At 32.5% G+C, this 15680-nt stretch overlaps 1 long non-coding RNA gene across 1 annotated transcript in view; it reads right to left on the bottom strand.

Moving 5' to 3' along the window:
• LOC148282354 (uncharacterized) overlaps positions 1-14197 on the bottom strand; it is a 55479-nt gene extending 41282 nt beyond the window's left edge. The window contains exon 1 of the long non-coding RNA XR_015822113.1: positions 14157-14197. This is a non-coding gene — a long non-coding RNA (uncharacterized LOC148282354). The remainder of the gene's footprint in view (positions 1-14156) is intronic.
• Positions 14198-15680: the final 1483 nt, after the last annotated feature.

Raw genomic sequence — 15680 nt, 5'->3', positions numbered from 1 at the left:
GCCACCGGCCAAATAATTCAAACCTATAAGGCCAAAAGAAAATCATTATTCATAAATTCGCCCTATTCTTAGCACCACCCAATTCAAAACCTGGCATCATCCTAGTCAAGAACTGTCAACCAATCTATCAACCAACCTATCATCCAACCTTATTAACCCCGCGCAATATGAAAACCGAATCCTGCATACTAGGACATCGTCGTCAATAATACACCACGGCGGCGAAGGAGCAGCCCAGCCCGAGCCCGGCCGATACACGCCTACCAGCCCTACTCGTTAGTGTATTAGTAGATTAACCCTCCTCCCTTTTACGGAAATAGAAATCATAGGAAATATAATCATTTTGATCAGAAGTATCCATCGAATTTCTTGGTTTAGTTTTACCAATTATTGACCATCGATCGAGCCTGCTTAGGCTTAGCACTATAATACCAGACAGTCGGAATTAGTCAGTTAAAGGCAAAAGCGGTTACCGGCAAAACCATTAGATAAGGTTGGATATTAGGAAAATATTCATTATTTCAAGTTAAATGAAATTGTTAGCGTACTGTTGAATCAAAAGAAGTGCGCTTAACATAATAAAACCAAAAAGGAAACATGCAAGATAAAATACAGAAGACTGAAGAAAATGGTACATAGAGGGAGCTATACATTCTAGGACCAGGGATGGAAAATTGAAAAACTTCACTCTAAACCCCTGGGAAATGAGACTTTCTATTTTCCTCCGCGTAAAAAGGGATGACGTTCTTCAAAGAGTTGCGAAAAAAAAAGAAGTTTTTTAATCCCCTTTTGGTAAAAGCACTTTTAAGCTTAATCCACTCTGCTGCTGCTTTTTATAAGCGTATTTTTCGTTTCGTAAATGGAAATTAATGTTCTTTCTGCAGATTAGAGCCGCCGACCATCCTCTGGTGTACGGTCTGCTGTATTGTGAGGAGATTTTAATAACCAAGCTGGCAATTACTAATTAATTTTGTTACCTTTATTTATCGATGAAGGTATTTTCGCTAACTAAAATTAAAAATTCATCAAGAGTAAGAATATCATGAAACCCTTGCAAAAAAAACAAGTTTATTCCTAATTTCATTTAACGACATACACGTGTTTCAGGGACAAACCGCAAAACTTCAGAGATATATTTAAAAAAAAAACCTAATAAATTTCCTCAAAAAATTAATATCTTTGTTTCTTTTTTTAAATCTCTGAACGGAGTATATCCTTAATTTTTCGGACTAGCATCGACAAACCGTCAAGAAAAAATAAAAATTGATCTAACGTACTCAACGGGGAAAATATCTACACGAATTATGTTGCTATTAAATTGTTGAAATTGTTTTAAGTGGGAGAAGTGCTTCGCTGATAGGTAGGTTGAGGGGGCCAAAAAGTTATTGAAACTTCGATTAAAATTTAAATCCTCAGAGATAATACTAACTTTCATGAAAGCCCCGAAACCCTAATTAAGGTAATTAAAATAAATAATTGGCAAAGAAAATACGTAGAAAACAGGTAAAAGGAATAGCGCGGAGACAATGCATTATCAATAGTTCATCTATGAAAAAAAAAAAACACTAGTGAACCAAATATAAACGTGAATAATGTTGGTGTTTAAGAATATGTTTTATTAAAACGAAAGTAAATGTCTGGGTACTTTCTTTTCAAAATAAATATTTGAGTTATTATTTTAAAATATTAACATTTTTGGGCCATTTTAATATAAGGTCGCTATAATACACCATAATTTGTCACTATAATATAAGTTCGCTATAATACACTATAATGTGAACGTAGTTATACAGAAAGCAACCAGCCATAGAAAAGTGAAACTGAGATAATAGCCATTTTGTGAAAAGAGTGAATTATAAAATCTACACAATAGTTGGAATGTTTTTGACTTTAACAAACGATAAACAATGAATACATACGTTTTTTTTTTTTAATATTACAAACAAGAATCTTATTATGTATTTGACCAGTTTAAAAGATTTTTAAAGTTCCATAAGATTTTTCTAGTTTTAAGGGTGTTTTCTGCAAATTGAGAAATATTGTTTTTGTGATCGACACCTCTTTCCGAATGTGATTAATACAGTTTTTTGTATGAAAGTGGTCTGGCTGTTTGTAGCAAAACATAGAATCGACCTTACTGCACCCGATAACATCAATATCTCATTTTTCCAAAATTGTGAACTGGCTGCTTTCTGCATAACTACGTTTATTTGAAGTAGTCATATAAAATTTGCATTTAAAGCGTATTCCGTATTACCTTATAGAAAAAACAGTTAAAAATTGTCAGAGGGTTCCAAGTGATAGAGGAGAAATATGAACTCCAATCTACTTATCAAAGTCACCATACGATTCAAATGTCGCCCCATTTTACTATAGCTACTAGCTACAAGGTGACGAGAGAGGGAGAAAAAAGCAAAGACAACAATACGGGTCGTTTTAATTTCTATAAATGGCATTACTAACATCAAAATAAATGCATGGTTCGCGGTGTACTGTTAGGTGGATTTGTATGACTAGATTTATTACCAACCGAACAAAATGGCTTTTCTGAGACATCGAATATTGTAAACGAAATTTTTTAATGAAATTATTGATTATTAGGACTTTCATAAACACTAAAAGACTCTTTGAAAAATCCTCTATATGTACAACGTGTTAAAACCGACATTTCGGTGATAATACCCTATCGTCATTGCTAAGCGTCACAGCGAATTTCGGTGTACCAATAATTACTAATGCGTTGCGATCTCCATCATAAGAAACGGAAAGATGAAAGTGTAATTAAACCTAATTAAGCTTTAAACAAATATCACATATTATTCATTAGTTATATAATATTATATTTTTAGTGGCTAAAAGAGCACATACATACACAAGTTTGATTATTTGGAATGAAGCTTTTTCTCCGGTTAGAGTTCACCAGGTATTATGTATAAACCCAGAGTATAGTTTTAGCCGCAACTGTACAACGGATGGAGAAAAAAAGGGGCAACACAGGAAGATTTATCTGAGCATCTGAGTGCGTCGGCAACCTTTAAGACAAATATTTCGTTTTATTATAGTGCGGGCCGCTATTGGGCCGTATGTTAACAGTTTACCTGGAATATTTGTTTTAAAAATAAAACGCTCGTTATATATTTTTTCGACATTAAAAGTGGTTAGTAAAATCAATTATCATCAAGTCAAAGCAATAATTTTTTAACTGTATCTGACTTGCATGTCTGTTTTACATAAGCTTGCATGTTTTGAGGTATAGATGCGTTTAATCTGAATCTGATAATCGAGAACAGAGTTTGTTTTTTCGGTAATTCAGAATTGAAAAAGTTTTCTCACAAATGTATTTACTATCAAACATGGTAATTTCTCTGCTTAGCAAACCTTTTAAAGTCTTTGTAAATTTCAAAAGGTAAAATCCCATAAAAAAAAGCAAGTATTCATAATCGATATCTACTACGAAGAGGTTTCCGAAAAATCCATTTTACATAGATCTTTTTGGAATCACAAAACCGTTTTCTAATTCAGTTTTGAGTTATTATAACGCATTATTCATTTTAGTATTTTGCTAAACAAAATTCACCCCAGATTGTAATATCGCTTGTTTGCAATCCAGAAAATGATATCTTTAGTCGGTGGGTATGCAACTCCGTTGCGTATGCTATCGTCCGTCGCGTGCGTTGCGGCGAAATCCTTGCGGGCCGCGCCAAGACGCCTTGAGGGCCGTATGCTGCCCGCGGGCCGCTGGTTGCCGACCGCTGATCTAAGGAATTACCCCATTCAAGCAAAATATTTTGGTCAAAGTGTATGTTTTATTAGGGAATTGCAAGAGAGCTTTCCTCGGGAGTAGACGCTAAAGCTAATGTTACCCAAGGGTGGGCGGTATCTGTTATCTACTAAGCGATTTAAATTTAGATTATTTTATTTATTTAATAATATACACGGCACGCAGTGCCTTATACCTTAAAAAGAAACATATTAAAAATAATATAAACATTTCGATATAATGTGAAAAACTTTAAAATTAAATTGAAAAGTATTATTTTTTCATAAATACTATCTATATACGTATATAACACAGCAGTTTTGTATTAAGAACATATTTAGATATAAAAAAATAATTAAACAATGTGTGCAGATAAAATTTTAAAAGGAAAATAATTTATATATATTTTTCTTTAAAAGGTACAAAATATAAGTATTAAAAAAAATAAAAAATTAGTAATAATAATGACAATTAAAGTAATTTAAAAAATAAGTATACGCGTATATATGGTACACAATAGTAGTACCCATACAAAAGTAAACATAGAAAGCACTATAATATAAAAAATGGAAAATTACCGTTCATCGTCATTGAAATGATTATTTGTATATTTTTACCTTCTTCACTGTTTCGCAAACAGATCATAATAAGACTAAGCTTTACTTATAATAAACGCCGATTTTTTCGGCACTGAACTAATATACAGCCCTTCAAAGCCGGTATGCATAATTAATGCTTAGTTTTCCTATAAAAAAAGGGCATACATACCATTCCATGTCTAATTTCTACGTCCTTGTAGCGGCCGTTACCTCATTTCAACGTTCCTTTCGAAGGCAAACCATCGCACATCCAAAATGATCTATTATAAAATATGTTTTAAATATTTAAATGTTATTAAATATGTATACAATTTAGAACCGTACTGTGTCGCGCTCTAACACAATTTTATTATCGTTTTCATATAGTGAGTTATTTACAACCCATTTAAAACGACCCCGAAAATTTGGATTAATAAAAAAAACGGGAATATTCTTCATTTGAGGAATACTATTTTTTTTAAAGGTGCTATTATCTCAGTTTTATTTTTCTATGGCTTTCTGCGAAACTAAATTTAATTACTGAAAATAAAAAATATACTTACAGAAAACTCTACCATTTTCTTATGAGTTCAGGGGTTGATTTGAACTGTAAAATACGAGAAAAAAATAAAAATACTTTTGTTTTTTATTAACGCAAAAAAAATCAGTTAAAGAATATAATATTTAAAAGACGAAACGCCTCATTAAAAAAATGTAAGTACTGGTTAAGAACTTAGTACAATCCTAACCAGCTATTTAATATGAAGGGTACAGGATATAAAGGACGAATGACAAAAACTAAAGTTTTGAGAAAAAACGTTTTTAAGTTTACAAACTACCCTGACATTTGAATAAACCTATAAACATAAAAGAACCTGCTTAATGTAAATATTGATTGATTTGGTGTTTATTTTGTAGAACTCCATATTTAAACTTATAATTAGAAATCAAACACTGATTTGAGTCTACTGAACACTTTATTTTATTTTTACAAATATAAACATATAAAAATAAAAACTTCGTGACAATTGTTTCGCCTTATTAGGGCATTTTCAAACGAATGTCGTTTCACTCAAATCAGTGTTTGATTTCTAATTATAAGTTTAATGTAAATAGGCTATACTCTTTTATTTAATATAAAATGGTTTTCATTATTAATAAATTATCGCTTTATTCCCAGTATTTAACTGACATTCACAGTTTTTTTTCAGTTTTTAAATGTACATAGGTTTATTCTTTCAGATCCCTACTAGCTATAAAATTCATATTTTAAGGCAGAACCTTCTAAATTTACCCTAAGTATGCATTTATTTTGTTCAGGTATCTTGGAAAGTAGAGCCGCAATGTCAAATTTTATTCAACAGAAATGTAGATCAAGTTAACTGCCGTCAGATCATTAGTTTAAAACACATTAAAATTGACATTCATCCTTTATATCCTGCACCTTTAATATGGAAAAAGCACTGCCTTTTATGTATGTAACTTTTTAGTTTCTATGAAATTTACTGACTGCACACTCTCGGCTAAAATTTTCTCATACAAAATCTTACTATTCAAGTTGGGAGGACACGTAAAACGTAAAATAAATGTTAATAGGCGGCCCGGCTTACCTTTCTCTAACACCGTAGAAAATAATATACCCTACGGACGTAATAATAATTATTATTATTATGGATAACTTATATAGCGCCATTTTCGTAATAAAATACCTCAAGGGCGCTTTACAAAGTGATTATATAAAGATATAAATTTAATTTTAACTTTTTAATTTAAGAAAAACAATGTACTTTTTCATATTACTTTTCCACCACATGCTAAGAATTTATTCAAATGATTTAGAGAACAAGTGGGTTTTAAGTTTCTTCCGAAATATCACTTCACTCTCACAGTTTCGGATTTCTGCTGGGAGAGCATTCCATGCCGTAGGGCCTGCGACCGCAAATGCACGTTCGCCGAATTTAGTGCGCTGTTTGCGTAGAGGTATAATAACTTTTCCTTTCGACGTAGATGTAGCTGATCTAAGCGTAAGACGTCTGTCAGCTAGTTCATCTGGAATGCTGAGTTCCCTTAGATATTCTGGAGCAGAGTTGTGCAGTGACTTATACATATGCCAACAGAGTTTGTATTCCACCCTCTGTGGAAAACGTAGCCAGTGCAATTCCCGAAGTAGTGGAGTGATATGACTGAATTTAGAGATTCCAAAAATAAGTCTCGCTGCGGCATTTAGTACAGCCTGTAGGCGAGTCATTTTATTCATTGGTAGACCTGCGTAGATACCATTACAATAATCGACTCTAGACACTACAAACGCATTTATTAATTGACGGGCGGCATCAACTGGCAAATTTTTGCGTATGCATTTAATCTGTCTCAGCTGGTAAAAGCATGAACTTATCGTTCTACTAATTTGAGCGTCAAGAGAAAGGTCAGAATTAAGGATGACTCCCAGTAGTTTAACAGTGGGTAAAGCGGTACTCGACGTAAGACTATATTATATGGATCAGATGTAATTTTGACTTGGAAAATAGTGTGTCTTGTAATAAATAAATTGGTTAAAATCTTGCAAATGTCAAATTTCAGAATAAGACAAAAAATTAAAAAGCAACTATTTTTTCATTGATGTTAAGCGCGCCCCTGAAAATGTAAAAATCTACTCAATCTCCGACTCAATAATAATTATATTTTCTTATTTATTTATTTTAAATCTGCACATACGCATTTTAACAAAAAAAGGAAACCTGCTGACAAGCCGGTTTCGCGGTTTAGTGGGTTTCATTATTTTTCTTTTTATATTTTCTGTTCATATATTTATCTTTAAATATTTCTAATCATAACACAACTGCAGTTGGTATTAAAACCACAGTTCACCACCCAAAAAAGTCGATAGCTCGTCAATTTTAGTTCCGTAATTTTTTAAAGAGTATAGTATTTTTATATATTATTCAATTTAGTGTAAAATTTCACAACGCAATTTCACAACAACTCTAATAAAACGTCATGCTGTATTTAATATTTAAAAAAAGAGAAGAAATGCTGTCTACCTCAGAACAGATATTTACTATACCTAGTGACCATTGACAGTGCTTAATATGTTTGCTTATATTTTAATTTTGCTTATTTGTATATTTTTTTACATTTTTCACTGTTTTGCAAACAGAATAATAATAAACGCCGATATTCGGCACTGAACTGAACTGAATGCTTTTAAAAAGAAACATTGACAAGACAAGCAAATAATTCCTTCTATCACACAGCTTAAAGTGTCAAGGTGATTCTAAATGAAAATATGAAACTAATTATTCGTAGATGGCGCTTGTAGAATTTTTTATTAAAAAATGCTATTTTTACGTTTATTTTCGATGGAAATGTTACAAAACTTGGTTTGTGGAAACTTTACACTATATTGGTTGTAACAAATACTATAACAATATAATTAAGGTTCTTTTCACAAAATGGTGTACAAAACAAAAAAATATTTATCTTATTTTTACACGAAAATATGAAATAATTAGTTTCATATTTTCGTTTAGAATCACCTTAAAAGAACAGATACCCCTCAAATTTTCGTAAGGTCATTTGAAAGAAGCTCTAGAGTGATGTATCCTTTTTCCATTTGAAAGAGCATAAGATTTTAGAATCTTTTATGTAAAAATGTCTGTTTTGGAAAAAGAGAGAGAGAAATGTCAATCCACCGTAATTTTTTTCGCGCCGTGTGGATTTGGACGATACGTGTAAAATGGGCCATTCTCTCATCTCTCTCTCCATACTAAACAACACACGCACTTATAGGCTGCCCCCCCTCCTATCTTCATACTAAACAATATACGATAATAGCCAAGATAGCGCTCCCGCACCAACGCGTCTCGCTCTCGCTACGTATTTGGCGGTTGATTGAATCCTGAACCGTTTTTTGTCACACTGTTAGGGCGAAGTTGCTGTCGCGGAAGTAAATAGCTTTCATTCTTTATGTCCCGGAAATATTTCACCCAGTAACCAAATGTTTACGGCGCACGCAAATTATGTAAATATTATCTGCAAAACACGGAAACAGCACATTTTTAAAAAGTCATAGAAAATAGAAACATGTATGTATTGAAATACTAGCTCTTATCCGCGGCAGTGTAAAAGAGAAATGATTTAGGTAATTAATTTATTTATTTTGTTCATTAACGCCCAAAAGGCATTTACAAAAAATAAAATACATGCTAACATACTAATACAGAATATACAGAAAAAATATGTGAAATTAGTTAGAAAGGGTATAATAAAACAATAACAAAAATAACAAAGGTATGCAAAAAAAACAGTGACCATAAAAACAAAAAATGCAATGATATAAGCGTATGAAATAAATTCTGTAAAGCAAACACAGTAAATAAAGTTTTACGGTAAGCAAGAAAGACAAATTTAAGTTAAAATAATAAACAAGCAAGCATATATTATCGCGAAAAAAGAAGAAATAAAAATATGTATATATGAAATGCGTATTTGCCAATACTACAATGCAATTTGATATTATAGTAAAAAATAAAAAACAAGTATAAGGTAATAAAAATAAACAAGTAAGTATTTTTTAATTTATGAAATTGAATTATTGAAATATTCAGAAGCGAATCCGCGTAGGGAGACACCCGGAACGGTATTGAAGGAACAATCGCCTTCACACGCAGCGGTGAACCCTGCCAGGATAGGTAAAGAAAACACGGTTTTACTTTTTGCCACAAGCGATAGATTATGACGGAGTGTTATATTATATTATGTGCTCGTGTTCCTATGCTTTGTGCACTATAATAAAACAGCGCCAGCGGGAAAAGGAAACGGGAGTAACTTGGGTATCATCTACCTATCATCGCACGTGACACATTTATTTTTCTTTTTTTTCTGGGGAGTCTGATACTGCGCCGCACTCTCCTCACTTCTTCCCTGCAGAAGTAAGCAACCATTTGTTTTTTTTAATACTTTATTAAAAAAAAAATCTTTGGTCTAAATATTTTTTTAAATATGCTAATATGTCTTCTTGCCCATACTGATCATCGTGGTTTCGAATGTGACAGGGTTTATAGAACACCCTGTATATATATATATATATATATATATATATATATATATATATATATATATATATATATATCAGGGGTGCTCAAACGGTCGATCGCGATCGACCGTGCGAAAAGCTAATATCTATATATGCTACGGTACACCCTACCTAGGTAGGTAGGGTGTATCGTGTATGTACGACAACCCTGCATCACACATACTTGCAGCCTCTCAAGTCGATCGTAAGTAGTCTAAAAATATTGAGGTAGATCGCCAGCAGTTCAAGTTTGAGCACCCCTGATATATATTATAGTCGAAAGAAATAGGTACCTACAGTAATAGTAGTTAGGTAGATAGGCACAAAAATTAAAACATCCACAATATAAAATTGAGTTTTATTATATTTATAATATTTCAGAATTGAAACAGAGAACAACAAAAAAGACTTAAAAGAAAAAAATAATATACGATAGTTACTCAGTCAAATCAATGTGACGGGTGAGATTGATGATTTCCGCACAGTTTTTCAAAGCAGGGAATAAGACTTGAGACTGCTACTCTCATTTCTAGCTCCACATTGATCTTTGAGCGATATTTGTTCTTGATTACAGCTACGGCTGAAAATCCTGCCTCGCATAAATATGATGTGGCAAACGGAATGAAAATTTTTAAAGCTTTATAGATACCCGCGAATATTTGTGGTTTCAGATGATGATAGAGGATCGACTCACGGCGCACCAGAGCGCCGCAGCGCACACTTCGGGAACCCCTGCACTACTCCAAAATTCTACTACAAAACCAAAACGAAAAACAAACCAAACAAACCATAGATAAAGTAAGTCAATTAAAGAAATTTAAAGAATTTCATTCAAATAATGTTGCCAATTGTTACAATATTTCAATATTTTTTAGTGTACTATTTTAATTTTCGGGATGAAAAGTAAGTAACATATTTTACTTCTTATCTCTTCGGCTATCTCTGCGCAAAAAAATTAAGTCGATCGGTTACTCCGTTGAGACGTGAAGGACACACAAACAAACAAACACATTTTCGCATTTATAGTATCAGTATTGATATATTTCGAGACCGAGAAAGACACGGCATGACCAAATCCAACAAATACTCGAAGATGGACATGTCAAGAGTCGGCATAATCGGCATAAGAAGATGTATGAATGATGGAAGCGAGATCTGAATGCAAAGACAGAGTGATGTGGCGTTCTATCAGAGTGAAACGGCGTAAATGTTTTAAGTTTTGTTTGTTTGTTTGCAAATTTTAACATGCTTTTGTAACAATCTTACGGATTTTTTTTGACATTTACAGGGCTTATGACCTGTCGCTGGCTGGTTTAAGTGACCACTTTACACACTGTGTAACATTCACCATTTTGACTAAAGTTTAGACAAAATGATGAATGTTATGGTAAAGAAAAGTATCCAATTTGAGTTAGAATTGCGCTCAAAATGAAGGCATTGTTTTGTTCTACGTTCTACCTACTTATTTTTATTTATTTTATTTTATTTTATTTTATTTAGAAAACACACAGTCATACAAAATAAGTACTAAGAACAACAATTTTTTAACATAAAAAGACCAATTGAGTTTTCATAAATTAAAAAGATATAAACATGAAATGTGACAAAAAATAAAAAATAAATAAGAATTTTAAGTGAGAAAAGGATAATTGTTGACATTTGCGTTTTCCATGGAGGTAATAAATTAAAATAAATAAAAATACCGAATGTACACTCCGAGCCATCCACGCACACACATGAACGCACATATAAAACATACACAAACATATACATTACATGTGGCACATATACATAGCGTAAACCACTCAAGATGTACATTCAGCAACTATCCCAAATAATCGACCCCATGAAGAAATTTTCTGTACAAATGCAACGTGCAGTTAAAAATGTCTACATCAATACTGAGTCCGTTATAATTTCTACAGGTATGAATGAATTCGAGGTATAATTGTTTTTACAAGTTGGTAAATAAAAAAGGGAATTCAATCTAGTATAGCGAAGAGGACAACGGAAACCAATATTTTGTAAAAGATACGGCGAATCAACTATGTTATTGAGAATTTTGAAAAGAAAAATTAAATCATATCTAAGGCGCCTTATGTGAATCAACGTTTTCCACTATGAAGATTGTTAAGAGTAAATATAGAAACAGACTCGCATATTTACATCATGATATTTGCATTCGGGTGGGAGTGACAAGGTACTCACCGAGATTTGAAAAAATTGTGGAGGAAAGTGAATGCCATTCTTTTCACTAATTATTTTTACTTTTATTTTTATGTTTATTTTTAATCACACCTATTTTCAATTATTATTTTGTTTGTAAATAAATATTTAAAGTACGCATTTTATGTTTTATTGCTAATCTGATGTTCTTATTTATTTAAACTAATATAAAAAATATTATGTATGGTACGATAAGGGCCGATGATAAAAAATTATAAAGGAGGAAATTGGTATGGGTAGCTCACCAGACAAGTTCAATTTCTGAAAGTAGCTCACATCCTTATTGAGATTAAAGACCACTGGTCTAAACCAACTGGTCCAGGATGAAGAATAAAAATTGAAACATTGCACCCATTATACGATGTTCCATCGTAATAGCCACCCTATACCTAGTAAACTCACGTTCCTCTCACATTTCTCTCACAACATCAAGCGGCCTCCGTGGTATAGTGGTTAAGACGCTTGACTCACAAACGGAAGGTTCCGGGTTCGATTCCCGGTGAGAACACAAAAATTCAATGTGATTTTTCTCAAGCCTGGGTGTTAATTGGCTGTAATTCACCACTGTAATTGGGCCTCCTGGTCTGTTGTGGTGCAAAAAAAAAACAATAAAAAATAAATCAAATATTTTCATAAATGATATCGTTAGCTATTAAAAAAATGTCTCGTATCAGCACGTAAGTTTTATATTTAAGCGCAACAACTATGGTGAAGGTTAGTGGGGTTTCAATATTAGTTTAATTTGTGTCCTGACGAAGAGACAGGTACGTCTCGAAATCGGTAGACATAGAAAAATAGATAAATGGTCGTTTACAATTATTTAATAATATTTAAATTATTAAGTTATTTATGATTTTTGGATTTTATTTTGTATTTACATCATCATCATTCCCTTTCCGCACTTAATGGTGCGTAGGGCAGTGCATCGGTACACCAATCGCAGCGTATCTTGATCATTTTTGTTGCATGTAAGTAAGATGATCATTCTTACGTTTCAGCTACCAATCCAGGGACTATAAAAATTCTAGTGTGAAAACACCCTTTTAATTAAATATTTCATATCAACCATGTCGGGAATTGAACCCGAGACCTCTTGCACAGTAGGCAAACGCGATGACAGTTGTACCACAAGGCCTTGTTGTATTTAGTGTTTATTGAACATATTTTTTTAACACGTTCATGTATCTTGTCTCGTTAAACGGGGAACGTAAACACGTGGCGGTAATAATGAAGAGCGGATCTCCCGCAATGAAACGAAAACAAATAAAATGAAACGAAGACTAAACAGTCGTTATAGTTTTTTCTTTGATGGGGGAGATGGGAGATTCCCCGCGAGCCGCGGCTAAGTGCACTGACACTGGTCTGATGCTGGTTGGAGTAAAGAAGAGGGAATAAGTATACAGCAGTGGCGAACGGTGATTTTATTTACAGGTAAGCTGTAAAAAAATATTATTTATTTGTACCTACATAGGTACATAATATAATGTAAGTTATTTATACTATAAATTGCTATTGTTTTCTGTGGTTATGTGTGATACAACAACTCTCATCTATGAAATCAACTCATATTGTATCGTCTAGCTATATTATCCATTAATTTAACACATAACTTATTTAAAAGTTTATAATTCAGTAAGTATTAGGTATTCTCATAACGATTGAAATGTCAACTGGCCGATTTGTTCTAGAAATGAATAATGCCAAAAACAGCCAGAAGCGGGTGTACTTACCGTATTTTTAGGGACATGAGACAGAAGACACGCTTTTTTACTCTGAAAATTCAACCAAAAATTGGGGTGCGTCTTATGGTCCGATGCGTCTTATCATCCAAAAGGTTTTTTTTTCTAAAAATTAATAGATAAATTTTGGGATGCGTCTTATCTTCCGCAAAATACGGTACTTCAGTCAAACTTATTTATGGAGAAAGCAGCCAGCCATAGAAAAGTGAAACTGAGATAATAGCACTTTTGTGAAAAGAGTAAGTTATCTAATCTACACAAGAGTTCGAATTTTTTTGACTTTAACAAATGATAAACAATAAATAGGTATATGAGGTTTTTTTTTATTATACAAACGAGAATCTTAAAATGTATTTGACCAGTTTTAATGATTTTTTAAGTCCCATAAGATTTTTCTAGTGCTGTGGGTGTTTTCAGCAAATTGAGAAATTTTATTTATTTTATTTTATTAACATAAACGGCAAATCTGCCTTTTACAAAAATTTATAGTACTAGCATATTTGGCTTAATATGTATATAGATATTTTTTTTATACATAAATTTCCCTTTACCCAAGATTTATAAAAAAAAATTAACCTAAAAATTATAATAAAATTAACATATTCAGTAGACAGTTTAAACAATTCAAGAATAAATGTAAAAAACAAATTAAATAATAAAATATTTTAAAGTAATAAAATATATAACAAGAAAATCATAAGTACTGTTTCATACAGCTGGGCAAGGTGAACAAAAATTTTAATATTTTATGAAATGCATAAATAAATAAATATAATTACCATTCACCCATCTTAATGAGAAATGCCGTTTTTGTGATCGACACCATTTTCAGAAGGTGATGAATACAGTTTTTTGTATGAAAGCGATCTGGCTGTTTTAAGCCGAACATAGAATTGACCTTACTGCATTCGATAACATCAATATATCATTTTTTCAAAATTGTGGACTGGCTGCTTTCTGCATATCTACGTTCAGTTTATTACCATCATTTCACTTTCCGCAACCGGTGGTGCAGATGGCACTGCATTGGTAAACTAAATGCAGTGTATTTCGACCATCTACCTTACGCCTTATTAATCTGATGAATACTATATTTCTATTAATACATAATCCTGTTAAAATGTTATACAAAACTACCCACTAAAAACTTTCTACAGAACTTTAGGCAGGTTAGTAAAAGACACTGCCATGCATATGCATATGAATAAGTTGGAATATTGAACTAAGTTAAGTTACACGACTGGAACACAGAACACAGAACACTACATGTGACTACATAGGAACTGAACTTCACACAAATATTACTATTCTACCAACCGGCTACCGTGTAACCCAGAGGTTCCAAAGCTATTTAGATCAAAGCTAAGTAACGATGCAAGTTATTTCCGATTGCATTTAATTTAATTTAAATACGAGCATTGAATACTTGCCATGTGAAGCGCTGTGGATTAATTTTTTAGGATATTTTAAAACGCGTTTAGTATAAAGCAGCGTGCATCGATATTATTAACAACCGATTACCTTTGTTTCCCATCCTTCCCGTCACCCATCCTTATGATACCTAACTAACATCAAGAATGAAGATTTACAAAATCAAACCTAACCTAACCTAACCTAACCTAACTAACATCAAGAATGAAGATTTACAAAATCAACATTAAAAACATAATTTTGACAACATGACACATTGCGTAAGAATTCTTAGAATCATTTGTAAAAGTTTTTTTTAACCATAAATCGTTAAATATTATAATCATAGTGAACTTTCATCATCCAGTGCACCAATATTGAAGAACATCCTCATCGCATTAAAGGTAGGTCCATTTCCGTGCTCCTTTCGTTTATTCAAATACTCTACTTTTGTACGAAATTGAATGATATTCGTTTTTATAGTATACAGTCCGCTTTTCGTTTACAATATGTATTTGCATTCTAATGATTTACTCAAATGTTCTACTCTTAACTAGCAAATACCTGAATGATAGAAAATGGGAAACACATTTAAATTTCACATTTTAGTTCGTTTTGTTGAATGTTTTAGTTTCATTTGGATCAATAATGATACGCTGCGATTGGTATACAATAACAGTGCCCTATGCAACATTTCATAGGAAAAAGCATTTGTACGGCATAAACAATTAAATGATGTTTCAAATGAAATTTTTAGCGTGGTCTTTAAAGTTTCCTTCCAAGGGTACGGTGGCCAGTCATCGATGTCCGCGCCCCCATTATGGGCGTTAGACCGGCGCTATAACAGTAATAATTTCAGTTGGGAGCCACTGGTCCAATTGTAGTCGGAGATA

The sequence above is a fragment of the Micrasema longulum genome, unplaced genomic scaffold (assembly GCF_059751315.1).
Source record: "Micrasema longulum isolate JH-2025_06_02 unplaced genomic scaffold, ASM5975131v1 h1tg000335l, whole genome shotgun sequence".
Classification (NCBI taxonomy): domain Eukaryota; kingdom Metazoa; phylum Arthropoda; class Insecta; order Trichoptera; family Brachycentridae; genus Micrasema; species Micrasema longulum.
Note: the sequence above shows the minus strand (reverse complement) of the source record. Positions and strands in the feature narration are given on the sequence as shown.